Source organism: Felis catus, chromosome C2, assembly GCF_018350175.1.
Source record: "Felis catus isolate Fca126 chromosome C2, F.catus_Fca126_mat1.0, whole genome shotgun sequence".
Lineage (NCBI taxonomy): Eukaryota > Metazoa > Chordata > Mammalia > Carnivora > Felidae > Felis > Felis catus.
In genome coordinates, this window is record NC_058376.1 from 96,891,528 (window position 1) to 96,912,833 (window position 21,306).

At 37.8% G+C, this 21,306-nt stretch overlaps 1 protein-coding gene across 1 annotated transcript in view; it reads right to left on the bottom strand.

Moving 5' to 3' along the window:
* The window catches only part of LOC109499785 (multiple epidermal growth factor-like domains protein 6), a 76,394-nt gene that overhangs the window by 44,590 nt on the left and 10,498 nt on the right, over nucleotides 1-21,306 (bottom strand). The window contains exon 2 of the mRNA XM_023260418.2: nucleotides 20,596-20,730. The gene's annotated coding sequence lies outside the window, so the exon portion shown is untranslated. The remainder of the gene's footprint in view (nucleotides 1-20,595; nucleotides 20,731-21,306) is intronic.

Here is a 21,306-nt window from a genome sequence, read left to right on the forward strand (position 1 = left end):
CAAATTTAATTTTAAGATAAGCTTAGCAGTGTTTCTCAAACTTTAACATGCATTAAAAAAAAACCCAGGGGATTGACTTAAAATGGAAATGCACTCTGCCTCTATTCCCAAAGTCTGATTCAGTAGGACTGACAAAGGGCCATGAATTTGTATCTTTAACAGATATTCTCATGAAACACTTTGCAAAATACTGAGGTAAAATTGTACAGGTATTTTTTGCAAACCTTGGTATGTACTTGGATTTCTGAATTCCAAATATAAACCACAGTTTAACTGCAAATACACCTGGTATTTGATACCTTAAAGAAAATTCCTCAAAATTGGGGTAGACAAAAATTAAAGCCTGAATATAGGAGCTCATATTTTAAATGCCTTTGGACAATCAAAATGATGTGAAATAAAAAGAATCACATATATTTTATTGATTCTAATATATAACTTCTGTTGCATGAGAAGGGTGATATCTATAAAAGATATGCAGATATGCACCCGTTGTACAATAAATGTCACTCTAACATGAACACCCCCCTAAACAAAACACGCGCGCGCACACACACACACACACGCACACACACACACACACACACTTAAGTGTTACTCCAAATAGTAACTCCAAATAGTTACTCCAAATAGTAAAATCGTACTGCTTTCTTAGAAGTTTGTATGTCTCTATGTTATGTCCCTCACTATAGTCTGAAAGTCTTCACTTGGCTGTGGAAATGACTCTGGCATGGAAAGCATGTGACTCTGACTTGGGAGGAAGAATAAGCCATAGCTCTCAAAGGACAGAAATCCAAATAACTGGTTTTCATGCAAATATGCTCATAACAAACAAAGCAAGGCGAAAGGAATCCTGAAGACATAAGATGTGTAGGCAGAATTATTTATAAACTGTATTATTCTGAAACTGCCCAAGAGGCATCAGCAAGTCTTTAAAGGTCCCTTATGATCACTGTTATAAGTACTGCTGGAAATAACATACAGCAGTAATAAACCATGGGTAGCTACAGAAGCAGGCATACCATTTACTTTACCAAATGGGGTTTATTTTTCCTCTGTAGTCTCCTCTTAATAATATGAGCCCCAAAGTGAGGTCTGTGTCTGGATTTATGAAGTCAGTGAAAATGGGGAGGTCCCAGGTCCTTGTGTATGCCAGCAACTCTGTAATCATGCAACAGCTTGCTGGGCAGGGGATGTGGTTACCTCCATGTTCCGCACATTCGCTAGGCCTGTTGGTGCTCACTAAATCCTTAATGGGGATGACACCACGACAACCAATGGAGGGTTATAAATGCTGCTACCTCAGGTGCAAAATTAGGGGCCAGACTTTGAGGCCCCTATTGCTGAGCCTATGGATTTTTCTATTAGAACTACCACATGAAGGGATATAGAAGCATGCTTATTAACATCTTCACCCTCTATAGAGTAACTATTTGACTGCAGTGAGGCAGGTAACATCTCCTCCTCTGTTCAGTAACCTTTAGAATAAACAGTAATCAAGTGCCTCAGAGTAAAGGATAACAAGGATGCTAGCATGATGGCAGGAGCAGAATAGGAAATATGTGTGTACATATACATACCTACATATATATATGCATATGCACATGCATATCCATATTTACACACGCACACACACAGATGAAAAAGAAAAAGAAAAACCTGAAGAAACACTTTCAGAACAGGCTATTTTAAAAATCAAGACTCCATTAAATAGAGAAATTAGGTCTATATAACCGATGTAGAAATGTATTAACTAGTGCAAGATAACAACATGGAACAATCTAGTTATTTTTCTCAAATGCTAACTTCGGTGAGGGCTAGAGAGAATTCAAAACCTGACCTCTCTTTTTTGGCCTATGGAGTGCACCATGTCAAAGAGTTGGTCTAGGTCAGTATGAGGGGCTATTAATATTGTTCCTCATAATCTGAGAAAGCAATTGCGATTAATTGTAAAGCTGTCCCCAGTGCTCTTTCCAGCTCTGTACCCCTGCCCTTTGCAATGTGACACTCAGTTCCTCTCTTCAAGTAGTAGAGTTCATTTCTCCACCCCTTGCATCTTGTCTGGCCTTATGACTTGCTTCGGCCAGTAGACTGGAGCAGAAGTGATGGTGTGCCCGCTCTGAGGCAAGTCCTAAGAGGCCACCTTGGACCAGCCAGCCATAGCTGACCTGACAATTGACCACAGATACATGAGAGAGTCCAGCTAAGTCTGGCCCAGACTAGGACAACTGCCCAGTCTACCCATGGACTCATGACAGATAATAGTTATTGTTTTATGACCTTAAATTGTAAGGCAATGTGCCTACACACCAATAGCTACACAATCCTGGCTGATATTACGATGAACAAGTTACTTCTCTAAATAAAAGGTAGTTTTTACATTCCTTTTTGGACATAGATTACAGCCATTATTATCAATTTTGCTATCTCATGTGAGATGCATTTCTCAGTACTTCATACAACTACTACAATTAATACTTGAAAAACCCAGATTTTTGGTATGGTGCGTTCCCTAGATGGGAAATCTGAGTCTAGGCACAGCGACAGTAGTTTCTTGTCATCGCCCCTCCACATTAGAAAGGTGGTTCAAAGGAACAGCTTCGTTACAGGAAAGTCGTGGGAGGATTAAAAGTGATCCAGGCAGGGGGCGGTGGGATCCAGATGGAAAGTGAGGTACATTATGAATAGGCAAACTCCCTAGTAACCTTTTCATCCTCAATTGGCACTCTGAACCAAAATCAACCTTAAAAGCTCAAGATGAAATGCATTCCAAAAAATGGCTAGTATCTTTAAATTATCATGAACAGGTACCAACTGGGACATTGGTCCCGGGATGCTCTTTTGTAAGTGAGCAAAGCCAAACATCCTAATATTCTTTCTACCTAAAAACCAAAATCTAATTGCTGAGCAGACTCCTCCTGGGCAAAGAAATCTGAAAATAACCAAGTATTCAATCTATTCCATTGTTTGAATTCAAATGACGAAAGAAACCATATACTTTTAAACACGGGCTCTCTAAAAACACTGGTGATCACAACATATTGACGATCATAACAAAGTCTACAACTTGGAAGATACTGTAAAATACCAAGGCAAAAAAAAATTCTGTTCCCTTGAGCCCTACAGATTTACTGTTTTGGCCCAGGGGTAGCTTGAAACTGAAGCTCTCCTTGTGGAGACAGAGGCAATAGTGGGAGAAGTCACAGTTATTACTACTTTTAACCACAGTCACATGTGTTTCTATGGCCTTGTCCGCAAATACCAGCATCACTAGTAGCAAAGAAACACAAAATTTAAATCAGAGTGAATTTCACACTTGAGGCAACAGGCAGCTTTACATTTGGATATGACATTCAGAGCTATGTAAAAATACTACTTTGCATACAGATTATTGAATGCTTTGTCTTGGAAACCAATTCATGTTCCGTATGCCAGGACCCAGGGAAAACTGGCGATGCTGACTGGCAGACTCCTTCATTTAAGTTACAGAATTCCAAGAAGAAATATAATTTTCCTCAAGCATTTTTTACAAAGAAAGGAAACCGGTAACCCTTCGGGGATTGAGTTATAACACTTAGAATGAGAGAAATATATCTTTTGAAAGACACAGAAACTATAATTTTCCCCAAATTGGTAGTGAAAATAACTACAGGAATTTGCACATTCATCCTAAATAATAAAGCACAGGTCACCAGATTATCTTTTTTTAAAACTTAACGTTCTTGGAAAGTGATGTCTGAATATTTAAAAAATTAATTGTCGTAATAAGAGTTACTAATTATTGAGGATCTATCATGTGAAAACCTGTGTAGCTGTTTAAATATGGTAAGCTCACAACAATCTATCAACATAGATATTATTGTTATTCCAACTTGAAAGATAAGGAAAGTGATGTATAATTTGCCAGAAGCCCCATTAGAAACACACTAATGATTTAAATAAACAGCTTTGAATTAAACCATTTTAATGCTGTTTTTTTGTTTCCTTCCACATTTATCATTCATATTTTGCTGCTCTTTGAACACATTGAAATCAGAATCATGTAAGAACCAGACTCCTCTAGACCTTTCTTCTATTTCCTTTCTCTCTTTTCTATGACCTCACAGTTCTCCAAATTCTTCTATCCTCCATTTAGAAAATAATTTTTTTTAATTTATCTTCTTATTTCCAAGCTCTTGCTGAGCTAAATTTCATGGTTACACCCCAGGAAAGCAACATACCAATTTTGGACAGTAAAGACTTCATCATGACTGACATGCCTCTGATTGGTCCTCCGGGTGGTAAACTATGTTACCCAAGATTCAGGAGGTAACCTGCCTTCTTTGAGGACATCTGTCTGTACTAACTTTTTTTTTTACCAACATACATGTTGGCATCTCATTAACGTTTATGTGTATGTGTTTTCATAAATAAGAATTTAAGGTTGGTGAAGACAGCAGTGGGTCTTACACTATGTGTTCTTTTCATAGCAGATACATTTTAATTCAGATAACTAAAAACCACTCAAACACTTTGACCTCAAAGCTGACATGTAATTAATCTTTAATGAGTTATTAACATTCTTTGCAAAGTTTTATAAGGCCTTGCTAGGGATTAATAAAATTATTAAAATTTGAAAAATTAGCCTTGAACAGATGAGTGGGATATTTTACTATCTTGTCAGGTGGATAACATACATGAATACTAAGTGTGTGGGAATGTACCACTTGACAAAGGGTGGCTTTTACAAACATTTGCATGGCACTCTTAAACTATTCATCATCTGATGCATGGTCTTTTCATATGTTTCCAACCAGAATTGTCTTACTTTTCATTCTAAAAATCTAAAACACAATAGAAAAAAAGTATGTGAAATCCAAGAGAGTATAATATTGAGACTGTGCATTAACTATCATAAAGAACACATAATTCAAGATTGATGGCAGTAAAAGTTTAAGAGACTAAATATAATTTGAGTTGGCTTCTTTACCATGTCAACAATACTGTGATATTGAAGTGGGTATTATAGTTTCCTTTTGGAGAATTTTCCAAGTTTGAGTAAGATAATAGATGTGAAAAATGTCTTGTAAAGCATAAAACATTAAGCTGTTTTTATCATGATATGATTATTAGAGATGTAAATCACACTGCTTGATCACATAGTTTAAATTATAGACATTCTCTCTAGAAATGTAAACTTCTAAGGCTACCAGATATTGACGGGTTGGCACTACCATTTTGCATTCTCTCAAATTTAAATCAGAATTTAGCAACATACAGTGAAATCTACAATGGAAATACTTCAGATTCTATAGTATAATGAAACATAATTCCCTGCTAATAGCTAACACACATCATCCTTGTGAGAATACATAGGGAATTTCAATGATACTACAGAACTGCTTCCTTAAGATTTGAAAAGTTTCAGATTCAACTTCCAGAACACATTAATTATGCGGAGATGCTCACTAAGGTAGACATCCAGGAAGTCTGAGCTCTTGGCTGTTGTGCTAAAGTGAGGCACATTAAGTGGTGTGCAGGCTCCCTTCTCTTTCTTCTCTATATTCAGACAATTGATTAATGATGGCACAAGAACACAGTAAGATCGACTGTATCTTAAAATAGCAGAAGGATTTATTCCTCCAGTTTCTTGGACCTGTCATTTTTATTATAGAAAAAAGCACATACAGATATCTCAGACTGAGCATCACCATTGTCTCTGAGGCCAGCAGGCAGTTATGTATTCTTGGAAATAACTATTATGATCAATCAGGCATTTAAAATTGAGCCACTTTAAACTCTTTGAAAATTGATTAATACATGTATTTCATCTGATTTTCCTTTCATATTCTATCTCCTTTTGGGCCCAAGAGATAGAAATTATTCCTAATATAGTCACAGACACTCCTTGACTGTGGTCCGAGAAAATAAACTATATTAGATAGTTACAAATGCAGCTAAGTATTGTTTTTTTTATCAGTTGTAAGACCCTCCCTAATTTTAGAGATGTTAAAATATAAAAAGAATTGTGACTTAGAATACATGATATAAATATGGCATATGTATGCATATGTGTGTGAGAGAAGGAAGGAAAAGATAAATTAAAACTTGGCAATAGAAAAATTCAATGATTTCGAAAAGTTACTTCTCAAAGTATCTATCAGAACATTTAAATATACTGTTTGCAAATTTCATGTGAAAGCAACTTTCCAGGTATGTTTTTTATTTCATTTCAACATTAATAACTCTCATGGATTCTGCATCCTTTTTTATCATTATTACATTGGACCTGACCTTCTAGGGTGAGAGGGATTGAGACTGAATAAGATTCATCAACAGGGATAATGTATCTTGGAGAGGCAAAAAAGTTTTTAAGCATTCTGTTGATAGGGCAAAAAAAAAGAACAAAAAACATTAACCAAAAATGGTTAACAATTTTGTTGCCTTCACTCTCAAGTTTTCTGTAAGGCAGTCTAAAGGCACTGTGTTCATTTTCTCACTTCCATTCATTCTTTAATCCTGATCTGCAGGGTCATCTTCTTTCCTCTCAATGTGTGTGCATGTGTGTGCGCTCATGCACCTGAGTACATGTTTTAATTACCAAATCTCAAGTCACAAATCCTACATTCTTCTTTCCAACAAGAACTCCTTTGAGTTCTTAGGATCTGATTTTCCAACAAATGATTATTCATGGATGTCCTGCTCAGCATGTCTCAAACTGTACATACCAATCCTTCTTTCTTTTCTTTTCTTTTCTTTCTTTCTTTCTTTCTTTCTTTCTTTCTTTCTTTCTTTTTCATTTTTCTTTGCTTTTTTTTTTTTTTTCTTTTTAAGCAGCACATGAGACAGCAACAGTCTTTTCTTGTTGGAAGTCCTCCTTTTCTGGAATTATATCTCTAAGTCCTTCTATTTCTTTATCACCTTTTTCTACCTTTCTAAAGCAGGAGTAACAAACACAGGTCCCTGAGGCCCAGGCAGGAAACAGCAGTAAGAGAATGGAGTCTCAGCAGGTGAACACCAGGGAGTGGTAGGGACCAAGACTAACTGGAAAGTGCCTGCCCCACCCAGAGAGGTACTAACCGCCCTGCCCCACCCAGAGAGCTAACTAAATGTAGCCATTTGTTCCCACACAGGAATATGGTCCTAGTGTTCCCAAATCATCCGATTTTTTAAAAAATATTGAATCGCTTATTTTAAAAGGAATTGCCTTCCATTCAAAATACATCTGCAAGTCAAATTTAGCTCTAAGGCTGCCAGTTTGTAACATCTGCTCTAAGTAAATCTTGATATCATTCACTGGTTTCCCATTCTGTATTTCCCCCTAAATGTAGGGTATTTATTGATTTCTGCTCATGGTCTCCATAGCTTTTGTCTTTACTGTCTTCCTCTTAGTCCTTTCATCCAACCTGTCTCTATGTTGATGGTTCTCACATCTACACTCCTAGTTCTGATCCTTCCTTTGAGTTCTTAGGATCTGAGTTTCCAACAAATGATTATTCATGCATGTCCTGCTCAGCACGTCTCAACCTGTACATACCAAATCATCGTCAAACTCGGTCATCTTTCATTTTCCACATCTGTTTACTGAAACTTGTGATATACAATATATATTTAAAATTTTTTATTACTTTATATTATTTTATATATATTGAAAGCTAGCATCACATAGTGGTTAAGATCAGTCATTGGAGTCAAACCACTTAGGTTCTAATCCTACCTCCCTCATTACTATGTGGCCTTGGACAAATTATTTTACCTATCTGTACCCCACTTTCTCCATCTGGACGTGGGGGTAATAAAAGTACCTACCCCATAGGGTTATAGTGATAATTAAAAAAAAATACTGACTAGGTAACAAGATACAACATGGGTTTTTTTTTTTTTTATTGTCCCAGATTTGCAGAATCTGGGCAATTTACTCAGGTTTCACTAATGGAGTCTTAATGTAGTTTTATGATTCTTAGCTTTTCAGTTACATTGAGGGTATAAAATACGTGCTGTGGATTACTTTCTAAAGATGGGTAGTTTTTTTCTTTAAAGGAAGAGGTTTTGTTAGCCTATTCTCTGAGTTTAACTATGTGCTAAATGCCCTCCCAAAGATGTAATGTGTATTAGTCTATTCAATACTCTGAAGAATCTTATAAGTTTCCTATTAGTCCCATTCTGCAGATGAGGATACTAAGGTAACCAAGTACTTACCTAATGGAACAGAGAGCCTAAGTGGAGAAGCATAGACAGTCAGGCAGTCTGGCCCTGGCTTGCCGTAATTCATTACAGCACTAGACAGCATCTTTGGAGTTGTCAAGGGACTGTTGCCTTCCTTGTCCCCTCTCCATGGGGATGCTTTCCCTTCACCTGAAGCCCAGTGTAGAGGTTTCAGAGAAAACAGTTTGAGAGCTTGATATGTGCCTTCTGGAAAGTGGGAGATTCTTGAGCTGGTGTCAGACCCACATTTGAAGATAAGAGACTGGAATGTGACATGGCCACCAACGGCAAATTGTGGGAGCACCTTTACCACGGGGCAGCTGCTGGTGCCATAGAGGGCATCTTGAAGAATAATACTCCAAGAAGAAGGTAGAGAACAAGAGCAAGGTAAGGAGGGAGTGAAGGGCCCCACCCCTTCTCTCCTGCCCACTTCTGAGCTTGAGTTAGGCCTGGGCTAGCAAGGGAACAAGTTTAAATTGGATTAGGAATTGAAGTTTTGATAAGAGAACTATACTTTTAATTGGGTTATGGGACCTCATCCAAGAGCAAGGAAAAATGAAACAACAGAGAGGCTGAGCAGAGCAGGGCTGCAATGATGTTCTGCACCTCATGGCTAAGATCAAGTTCATTTACTCCTCTAAAACCTTTAGAACTCTCCTCATTACTTCCGCAAGAGGGACTGAATCCTCTAATATGTCATCTGGTGCTTTTCAACATCTAACCCAATTCTATTCCTTTTACCTTTATCTCCCGTCACATCCAAACCTAAATCTAGTCATGCTCCAATGATACACGTGGCACGCAAGCCCATCATTCCACACCATTAGGTGGCTGTTCTGCACGTCACTCTGCCTGGCATAAACTTTGCGCCAGACTTTTGCTCATCCTTTAAGATTTGGCCAATATCTTACCTCTTTAATGAAACCTCAAGGATTTCCCCAATGGAATTAATCACAGCTACTTCTCTCACATCTATTATCTCATCCTCTCTTAAAATAGAATTAAAATTAGTGCTTTATACACCTTTCTCATCTACTACATTTTAAATGAATTCCATGAGGACAGGAAGACATCTTAGCTTTTTTTTTTGTATCCTATAAAACACTCAGCAAATGGGGTATGTACACAGAATGCACAATAAACAATAACACAATTACAGCTTAATGAGTATTATAACCTGAGATCTTTCTCACTTTCAGAGCACTTGTAAAATTCTCAGGAAAGTCTATGTTATATGGACTTTTGTAGGATTTTTGTTTGAAAAGGAAACAATGATGTCTGGACACATTGGTATCAAAAAAAAATTAGAAAAGAAATTGTTCCACATGTCAGTTGGTCCTTATATTTATATATTAAGCAACTACAGTACTAGAATGAATACATGTCAAATAAGTCAAAACGATATTTGATGGTAAGTAGATAAAAATTTCAAAACACAGTGAACCTTGAGCTCAATTAACAATGCACAAAGAGTCCACGTATATATGAAAGCAGTATGTGTTGGAAGGTAGAACGTCTGGATGACTCCGTAGAAATAAGAATTTATTTTGTACTTTGCCAGATATTCAATTCAGGGCTTGGGAAGCAAGCAGCAAATGCAATCATAGATTACTGTAGGCAGCTAGCCAGCTATATTTACCAACACACAAAAAGAATTTTAAACAGTTAGATTGGACAGTCCTATAAAAGCAAAAAGAACTGAGGCTGCTCAGCATCTGCAGAATGCAAAGGAAATTCCTCAGGTCATTATTTATGCTAGATGATGAACAGGACTTACTATAGGCAGCTTCTGATTTACAGCACTGGTCATGAGGCTCAGTCCAGTTGGACAGGCAGGTACACTGGCTAGTATCAAGGTCCTGCTGAGAACTATCATTACTGATGTGGTGCAGCAGGAGGCTTAGGCTGTAGAAATAGGTCGGACAAGCTGCATACAAACAAATAAAAGCATTCTCCCTCCCTCAATTCAGTAATTGAGCACAGGCTGGTACGGCATTTGACATTGAACAATGCTTTTGGCTATGGCAGGCACTCTTTTTGCAACCTACAGATGTGGGGCCAAAAAGAGAACAACGCTAATCAAACTTCGTGACCTGTTAGAAATGTAGCTGGCTTGGAAATTAAATATTGGATACAATATTTAATATCAATAACTATTGTCTCATTTTATAGACATGTACTGTTGGTATGGACTTGACTGATACTCCAGTCCTCAATTACTAATTACATGACCTCAGACAGGTGACTCAATTTTTCTAGATTCAGCTTTCTCCTTCATAAAAAGGGTAAGCAATAGTACCAATCTCAGTTAGTTGTTCAGAGGATTAAATGAGTGAATCGATGAAAAACACAGCACAGTGAACATAGAGTAGGCACTCAGTATGAGCTCTGAGTAACATATTTGCACTATATTGCATATGCCTGTATTTACCACATAGTGTTGTTATTTACTTCACATTGACTTACATATTATTACACACATATAATTATATACTATTGTTTAGTTGAACCTCTTCTTTCTATATTCAGACACTAAGAGCCAGAGCCATTTATTTACTTTCTTAAAGTGGCTTGGCTATATTTAAAAGATCACATATGTCTTTTTTTTTTTAGAAAACTTTTTTTTTTACTGTTTATTTTTGAGATAGAGAGTGCACGTGCTAGCAAATCTTTGATGAGTATTACTTATATATCAAGAGTTAGGGAATACAAAAATTGAATGAATGATAGTTTTAATAATGGGCAAAAGAAAAATTCTAATACAATATGATGGGTGACACTCTGGAAGGGATTTAGTATTTTTGTTTGTTTTTATTTACACATACAAGAAAATGAAAAAAATCTCTGAAAAATTACAACAGGCAATAAAAGTGGAGGGAGAGAAAAATTCATTAGTGGGAAGAGCAATGATAAATGACACTGCATTTTAAAAGCACATGATGCTTAGGGTACATGGGTGGCTCAGTCGGTTAAGTGTCCAACGTTAGCTCTGGTCATGATCTCATGGCTCCTGGGTTCAAGCCCATGTTGCTGAAGTGACAGCTCAGAGCCTGGAGTCTGCTTTGGATTCTGTGTCTCCCTTTCTCTCTCCCCCTGCTCTCTCTGTCTCTCTCGAAAATGAATAAATGTTAAAAAATTTTTTTTTAATATTTAAAAGCACATGATGGTTGGGGGAATGAGTAAAGTATGGAGAATGAGTGTGATAATTGTCAATATGCTAGGAGCTAGGGACAGGTTGATGATGGTCATTTAGTGCCCGAAGCTCTTTAAGGGATTTCCGTTTCATCACAGAAGGCATCAGCAGGTCATTGAGGGTTATAATGTAATAACAAGATTAACTTTAAAGATCTGAGATACTGTAGAAGATGATAAGAATAGGGGAAAAAACAGCTCTTGGGGGCCCTTCAATGGATATGTACTAAAAAATGACAGCCAATTTGAATATTAACTCTTTGAAAACAGAGGAAGCTAAATCTCCTGAAGACCAGATATGCCACTCCTCAACTTAATGCCTTTATATCACTGCACCTCAACTCTCTTCCACTCCCACAGACAATGGGGAGATGAACGCATTGGTAATGACATAGGCATCAGTCCTCAGCCACGTCCCTATCTTAAAACTGAATTTGCACAATAGCTTTTTGAAAGGCCTGTCACTGCTTCAGTGTAGACTCTTTGTTGCACTTCTCTGTGGGAGCTGACATTTTGCTGATACTTCATCAGGCTGGACTGCCTGCTGAGAACAAGATTGGTAAGGGATATGCATCTCACTGCTGGAAAGGATGGGGGGATGCATTATTTAAATACAATTTATTTTACAGCAACTTAAAAATCAGATTTAAGATCGCTTTCAGAGACGTTAGAAGCATATTACTGCATCTCACCTCTTCATGTCTGGGGATGGTTAATACTTCTAATTGTTGGAATAGTTTTTTTGTTTTGTTTTGTTTTATGTGGGTTTTTTTGTTTTGTTTTTGGTGTTTTTTTTTTTTTGTTTTTTTTTTTTTTTTTGTTTTTTTGGCTTAGATAACTGTCTTCTTGTTCACAATAGTGCGTCATAAAGGAAACACCAGGCCTGATTTATGGTAGGTGTGTTACTGGAAGTTGGAAAATAGCTTAGAGGTTCTGTATGGGAACAAAATAGTTCCCCTAGATCTGAGTTAATACTCCAACTACATAAATTCTAGAGAAAAAAAAATAAGGAGGCTGTGTCCGCATAAAACAATGCAACAGTTTTTTTTTTAAATCTTCAATCAGCAAAAGCAAATAATTTTTGCTCTAAAAATAAATTAGACTTGGGTAACTAGTAAATTTTTTGTTGGTTGGAACTATTTGTTGGTTAATTTAATTTGACCAAAAAGGCCAAACTAGTGATCTGTTTAGAAACAGCAAAGTAAAATGGACATTTGAGAAGTAATCATTTCTTAGTATCAAGAAAGTAAGTAAAGGTTAAGAAGTTACTCAGTGTGTTCAGAATTAAACTATTTGTCAGCTAGTGGTATGCTGGAGTTGTTACTACCAGCTTGGGGAGACCAACTGTTAAATTTTCTGGAATTTTGCAAGCCAGTTGACATCCCATTGGTTGCTTGACCAATCACCATGCTGACAGACTTAACACTGTAGAGAATAGCCAGAATATCAGCCAAGATCTTTACATTTCAGAGGACCAGTTGTAAAACATTTACCAGATTACCTCTCCAGAAGGTTCCCACCTGTATTCAATATGGTTTTCATGATGTTTAATGATGTTTAATTATCATCATTTCATGATGATTAATCATGACATGATGTTTGATGATATGATGTTTAAAGCATAAGTTCTATTTGGAGTTAGTATCCTCTTTCTAGTGTCTTCTCCCCCATTCTCTCTAATTCTCTCTCCTTTAGTAGTGAAGGAGCCAATTGTGTAACATGGCAGAATTCAGAGAAGTTGTAACAAAACAACTGAGGGATAGAAAACGGGATTTCTGAAGACAGGGAAACGAAGAGTTATAAAGAAACATTACTTTCTTCTTTTCTTTTTCTTAAAAGAGAGTTTTAGTGGTGCTGTCAAGCTATGCTCAATATGCATGTCATGTGAAATAGGAGAAAACAGTCTTAAATCAAAAGAGCAGCAAGGGGCTCCTGGTTAGCTCAGGCGGTTAAGCAGCCGACTTCAGCTCAGGTCATGATCTCACGGTTCATGAGTTCAAGCCCCGCGTCGGGCTCTGCACTGACAGTGAAGTGCCTACTTGGATTCTCTCTCTCTCCTCTCTCTCTGCCCCTCCCCCACTTGTTCTCTCTCTTTCTCTCTCTCAGAAATAAACATGAAAAAAAAACCAACAAGTTTAATTAAACTGAAGGAAAAACATCTCCACTGTTATGGATACAGTGAAGGCCACCACAAGACAACACTTAAAGAACAGGCAACCATCTTACTTAGGTACTTAGTCAGTGATTGGTCTGAAGATGATATGTTTTCCCTGTGATAGTAAAGGGGGAAACAGGTGAAGTAGTAAATATGGGTAAGACAAAATGTAGAAAGGAGGAAAATAGTCACTCACAGTGTCACCGTCTAGAGATGGCCACTGGTAACAACTGTTTTCCTTTCTACCGTATTTGTCCATAGACATATATAAGTATATGTCCTTATAAATTTGGGTCACTCTCTGTGCACATCATTTAATGTCACTTTAACGTCAACTCTCTCAACATTACACATTCTTCTAAAATATGAATCTTAATGGCCTCAGAATAGGCCACTCATGCATTATGGAATTTGTTCAATCATTCTCCTTTTGGTGGGTATTTAGGTTGTTTCCATTGTGTACTTTTAGTATTATAAATAATGCTGGGATAAAGAAGAAACTGGGACTCCTTCTCAGATTATTTGGTAAAAGGCCTGATACATAAGGCTAATCTTCACAGATTATCAAGGTTGTGACAGGATCTATCAAACCATAGCTGTCACCGCTCCCCTCCCCCAACACTGTTTAGGATGTACAAAAAAAACCCACACAATTTACTGTAATGCAGAGAGTTTTCTAACACAGTGAAATAAACCCTTTAAAAAAAAAAGAATTATTTCCCCCCAAGTATTTGTATTTATAACTACCAAAAATTGGAATTTATACAAAGCCAATATCTTTAGAAATAGCTTTTGGTCTCTCCCGCCTTGAAAACATATTACCTTGTATAGCTTATAAGTATTTTTACAGTTCATTATGCAAAGTAACTAGGTTTTAAAATTCTGTAAGCACCATAACAGGATATTTAGAAAAATGTTGTATGCATTTTTTCAAACACAAGCCCCTTTTTTAAATGCCACACACAGTTCTTTGTGGAGTAAGCATGAAGCATTTTTAATGAGTCCTATCTTTTGGTTCTACTCATTTTCCAAAATATCTTATTATGATGATTATATAATTTGTGTTTGTGTCCGCCTGTGTAAAATCAGATAATACCATATAACACTAAAATTGAACTGGACTAGGAGTTGGTGAATATTTTTGCCTATTCAATTCAATACATTATCTCATTTATCAGGTTGCCAATAGAATTACAACGGTATTACTAATCACCAAAAATTTCTCTGAACTATCATGATGTATTCTCAGGGAGCTTGATATCCTAGAATGGAAGAGTTGTAATATAGCTATTAAAATTAATATTTTCAAGAATGAACTGTTTATCTTTCTCTTCACTTGTTTTCAAATAGGCTATTTATATCACCTGACAATTGGAACAGTGTAAACTCTATCACTAACGGCTTAATAATTATTCCATTAAAGTTGAGTTAGACAAGAGAAAATGTCACTTCACTGTGGAAATAGCTAGTAACTGCCTTCTGAATATGGAAATTCTTACCTTTAAGCTTTTTTTTTTTTTAGCAAAAAAGTAAGTTAGGGATGGCCAGCTGCTGTTCCAGCAAAGTTTTATACTGCTTGAAACGCTTGTCAACGTTGTCAGAACGACAGTCCTAAAATAAAAACTATACGCTTACAGCCAGAAAAATCGTCAGGCAAAGACCTTAGCCTATCACTTTTGCTTGAGAGTTATCCTTAGGGGCAGTATTGCATGTCCCCCGAATGATCCGATGAGTAGCTAAATGATGAATTCTATCCTCATGTTCCATTTTATGTTAACATTTACGTTTCTGGTTTTATTTGCTTGTTGGTTTACAGAAAGTCCTCAGCACTGAAAATTAATTCAGATCGTTGTTCACACCTTATAAAATCACAGATAATCACAAGCAACAGACTCTTGCTACCTTATCAGATGCATTTGGAGTAATAATGTAAAAAATATCGGTGCTATCATCCAGCCCGCAGCTTCCCTCAAGTTCTCAAACTCTGTTTCAGTGTAGTGGAGTGGAGAAGGTAACACAGGCAGGGTGACAGAGGTTATGTAAGAACCACACACAGAAAGGAAGATAACAGGATAGTTGTTCTACTAGCTCTTTGAAGTGGGTTCGGCGCAACTAAGCGCTTTTTATGAGTCTATAATCGGATGAGGATGATAGATCCAGGCTAGTGGATTCTCAAAACGCCTTGCAGTCTAACTTTAGTAGACTATGGCAGGTTGGTTCCAAGGATGGCCGCAACCACATCTCCCACCTTGCAGGTCTTTTGCAGTGAGATTTTGCTACTTCACTCATCAGAAGGTAGAATTCTTCTCCTCTTCCTGGATCTGGCTGGCCTTATCACTCGCATAACCCATAGAATTTGGCAGAAGTAATAACGTGTGGATTCTGAAGCTGGGTTTTTTTTGACATGTTATGGCTTCTCTTTAACACTTTTAGGATGCTGCTGCTTGGATTGTTTTCTCGAGATTGCTATGCTTTGAGAAAGTCGAAGCTAACTTTATGAAAATGCCATATATAGGAAAGATGGGGTTCCCGGGTTGAGAAGCCCAGTCAGGCCTAGTTCCCAGCCAGTCTACTAGCTGAAAGGGAGAGAATCATCTTATCAACCCACAGGATCAAAAGAAAGAATAAATCATTGTTTTAAGCCACAAAGTACTGGGATGGTTCGTTACACCACAAAAGATACTTGAAATACACCCTAGCATAATATCTCATAGAGCAGTTAGGAAAAAAGAGCATTTATAAAGCTAAGAACTTTCCTGACTTTGTTGGTTATCCTGTCTAGGTCACTGACTCACATGTGGTACACGCTTTTCCTGCGTAACCAGGACAGTCACAGTTTTCAGGGTTTTTTTGTTGTTGTTGCACTGACTTCCATTCTCACAGGGTCCACAGGAGAACTGGCACTCTGGTCCCCAGAGGCCAGCAGAGTAGGCTTGTAGAATAAAAATAAAGAAAAAAGAAGGAGTAAAGTCTTATAAGGAATCTCAACATGCTCCCCGATTTCTTCTGTTGCCTAAGTGAGTTAGAAAAGTGTTCATGCGTGTGTATGCGTCTGTATGTGTTGTGTGTGTGAATGTATCTATGTATCACTGAGCTGCAAAGAAAGGAACATTCGAGTAGCCTCCAAGGATTTATAGCACTTCCAAAGACATTCCCTGAAGAAATCAACATGATGCCAAAACTTGTCACTTTGGAAACACAGATACAGAGGTGCCTTTTTTTTTTGCTGAAAATGTGGTTTTTCAGACAGTAACAATGGAAGCAATTTTGATATATATCTTTGGGGGCAGTTGCACAGAACAAAACCTGAAAATGAGATGTAATTTGTAAAGGAAGCTTAGGAGTTGCCGTGCTTGGGAAACTGTCCCCAAATGGTTGCCTGAATCCTGTCCCAGTCTTTGCTTCTTTTGTAAGCCAGAAAAATCACCCAAGAGCTTTATAATTTGTGTACTTTATAAAAGTGTGCAATGCATAAAGTGGGCAAAGAGGAACATGTTGCTGCTTTGTTGAGCGCCCTTTGAACCGGAAAAGGATGGCTGATGCCACAGGGCCTGGTGAAGGCTCAGTGAGAGGGTCCAGCGTTTGTCCTACCATGGACTACTGGAATTAGAAGCCTCGTGGGAAGCATTCTTTTAACACAGGGAAAACCTGGGAACTTTCCTAAACATGACAATTGTGGAAAGTGGCATCCATCCAAGTTGGGCTGTGAAGTATCTTCTCATCCTGGGAAGAATCTCTGAATAACAGAATTGTGACATTTTCTGGGATGTGCATACCATTCCTGGCTATTATGTATCGATCATTACTCAGTGCCAAGCACTTTACATAAATTAGCTCACATTTCCATAAATATCTACACGTGATGTAAGCAATTTTACCTCCTTTTTACATAAGAAACTGAAACTCCAGGAGGTAAAAAGTGACTTACTTTGAGTCACACAGCTAATAAGTAGCAAAATAGGATTTGAACCCAGATCTTCTGGCCTTTTGAGACTGAAATTCAGCCACCATGCCTAACCTGTGCTACAATATGAGCACCTCTCAAGTCAACTGACTTGCTTTTAGACACCCATCAGAGCTCAAAGTTCAAAATCCGTCCAGCATGGAACTATGGTAACAAACATCTGTCCTTCTTTGGGCTGTCGAGGCCTCCTTTGATGGACTCAGTGGGTTCTCTGGACCAGAGTGCTCCACATTTAGAGATCTGCCTGCAGTTGGGATCCAAAGTACCACAGGCTACAAACTAATCAAAATAAGGCAAAGACACTGTCATTTTCCCCTCCACCCGCCCTCTTTTTCACTATTTCACAGATTCACATAGAAACCAGCTCTTCCGCTCTTAGAAGTCATTGCTGATGGGCTAAATAAAGCCTGGTGCTGATTGTAGAGAGCACTGTTCATTAGTGCCATTGAAACGATCTGCAGTCTTTAATTAACTATTCATCGGCAATCTAGATACAGGTCTAGAGTTAAGATTTTTCAAGCTATGTCTGGCTCTAGGAGCACTTGGGCTACTTCACTTTTTTAAAAAAGAAAAAGAAACACAACAGGCCTGATTTTCATCATGCACAACTCTTTGAGAGCTCTTCTTGCCTTGATTTCAACTGCCAATCATGGCGATCCCATTCACCCGCTCCAGTCTGATTCATAATTTCATTTTGTGGTTAGACAAAAATATCAGAATTGGACAAAGTTATCTGATTGAAAAATAATATGTTTTCCAGAGATTATGGTGACCTCTCTATTTTGCTAATTTACATATACTTTCAACTCATTTTCCTTCACAGTGGGAATCTCAGAAGCATTTTCCAATAAAGTATATTCAGCAGCTGCTTTAAGGAAATGTTATCAGAATAAATTAAATCTACCCAGATGTCTGTATATGGTGTTGTCTCCTCATGCGTTGACTTCCAGGGCATGACTTCTTTAGCGAGTTATTGAATAGGGGGGTGATTCTAGGTCTAAAAATCAGCTAAAGCAGGAGGAGGTTTAGAGATTGGCATGGGGCCTACTCTTAGATGATGTTAAACACACTTGTGTTATGTCAGGCTTGTGTTTCCCTAAGTTCTTTTCTCCTTAGCCTAGAAAGTCACCATGCAGCTACAGAAACAGTCCTTTCTCCACAAAATCTAGATGGACACTGCTGCTCACATACTCCAGCTTCATAGCCATAGGACAACCTGGAAGCCCTCATTCCCGGTTCAGTCAGCTCCAGAAAATCCCTGCAGACCATCTTAAGTTGACAATGCAAGGAGAAATGTGTAATACTTGAAGGCAAAAGACAACCTTCAATTTCAAGGCTTACCTCTGTAAGTGAATCCAACAGTATGATGGCTTCCTTTCAACCTAGTCACCCCTCCTGATCTTTTTTTAAGTCTATTTATTTATTTTTGAGAGAGAGAGTGTGTGTGTGAGTGGGGGGAGGGGCAGAGAGAGAAGGAGAGAAAGAGAATCCCAAGCAAGCTCAGTGTTGTCAGCGCACAGCCCGACGTGGGGCTTGAACTCACAAACCGTGAGATCATGACCTAAGCAAAACCAAGAGTTGGAGGCTTAACCAGCTGAGGTACCCAGGCGCCCCACTATTCCTCCTGATTTTTAAAAAGATCGCTCTTTGGGGGCACCTGGATGGGCTCAGTTGGTTAAGTCTTCCACTCTTGGTCTCAGCTCAGGTCATGATCTCACGGTTCCTGAATTCAAGTCTCACACTGGGCTCTCTGCTTAGCACAGAATCTGCTTTGAATCCTCCGTCCTCACCCCCTCTCTATGCCCCTTCTCCTCCTTCTCAAAAATAAATAAACATTTAAAAATTAAAAAAAAAAGATTGCCCTTTGGATCACTTCAAAAGCAAAAAGTTCACTTGACCATTTAGTTCTGATAATTGTATAATTATATTTGTTATATATTCAGTCTTTCTATGTATGAAAGAAAAAAATGCTGTAAGAATTTCCTCTGAATAAACAGTAACAAGTGCTTAATTCAGAATACATCATAATAATATAAGAAAAAATTTATAAAGAATAAAAATTGAACCATGAACATTTATGTATTCATTTAAGAAAATACTTATTGAGCAACTCCAAAATGTTAGCATTATTCTAGGAGTTTGGGAATACTTTGGTGAACAAAGCAAACAGATAGCCTTCCCCCTGTGGGGATTAACTTCTAGCAGGAAGGACAGGGAATAAATATTAGACATAATAATAATTGGAGTATGTTCTAATAATAAAAAGACTAGTATGTTATAAATACTATATATATACTAGTATACAATAAAAAATGGGATGTTAGAAGATGATACATACTTTGGAAAAAATTTTAAAAGTTCAAGGAGTTTTGCAAGTTGTTAATTTTAAGTAAGGCGGGACTGAAAAGATTCAGTGAAAAAATGACATGAAACTTTGTGAAATAGTGAGAGAGCCAGGTAGATACCTGGGGAGAAGCTTGCCATGAGTCCACAAACCAGAGAAGCTATTACTAACATCTTGATCTCGGAATACGTTTTCCCAAATCGTACATGCGCATGCACATTCACACATCTACATATGTTACTTATAATTGGAATTATGTTGTATGTAAACTTTTATATTTATGGATTTCTTAAAAATATTTATGTAATATTTAGACATTTGAAAAAAAGATGATACTGATACCCCTATTTAAATTTTCGAAAACTTCTCTATGGTCAGAATCTTTGACTTGTGTTTATTTGAGTGATCTATCTTCAGGTATAAAGGAAACAATTCTTTAACTCTGGAAGCTAGTACCCTTGGTTGATTACTTCAGCTCAAAGAAGCGATTGGTCAGCTTTAATCTTAAGATAAGATTCTCTGCAATGCGATCTTTCTTCTGCTCAGGCTAGCAAGGAGACAGCTAAGAGCAGAGGCTGAGAAGACAAAGTAAAATAACTTCATTGCCATGTGTCTCAGTTTCCTCACCTGCAAATAGGGGATTAATACCCATCTCCTGAGAACACTGGTGGATTAACCAATTAATGATCATATGGTGCCGAACAAAGGAGGAGCATTGTTATTAGAGAAGAAAGAAAATGTATCATCAGATTGTACCTTTCTGGCATCTGTTGCCTTGGTAACCAGATTTGCAGGTGCAACTGCCATTTTTGGCACTGCATTCCAGGGTGTTCTCCTCCACATACTGACATTCTGAAGAGCAGCCAGCTCCATAGACCCCCTTGGGACAGTCTGCAAGCAGATTGAGGCAAACCGGTCACCTGAAAACCATGCTTTGTTTCTTTTACATTGTCAGTGTACAGGCATGTAGTTCTGCGGGGCCCGATTATGGGGAAAACAAGGGGATCATCCTGACTGCCAAAAAAAGAAACAGAAAAACAAATGTCTTTCAAATCAGGCAATTCATTTGCTTTTTGGCAACTGGATGTGAACAGTGAAGCCTGAACTACTTAAAAGGCTTTGGTGCTTCTGGGAGAGAAATTGCTTCTCAGTGTGCTCCATTGGTGCCTATAGTTAATATTCTCCAAGGACTGTTAAGATCTGCCAGGCCCTATATTCATCGGGTCGCAGCAAGGGGATGATGGACAAGCACTGATGTAAAGGCTCGCCATTGTTTCCGTTCCCTTTCAATATATGGTAATCGGAAGTAATTTTACATCACGTAGATTACACAAAACTTTCATCGTGACAGCCGCATTTTCTTGGCCACATTCTTTTGGCAAATGGTGTTTGCCTTTCCTTCATTATTTTCCCCATGCCGTTGAATTTTAGGGATGGTAGTCAGCACAGGAATTCTAATTTGAAGTC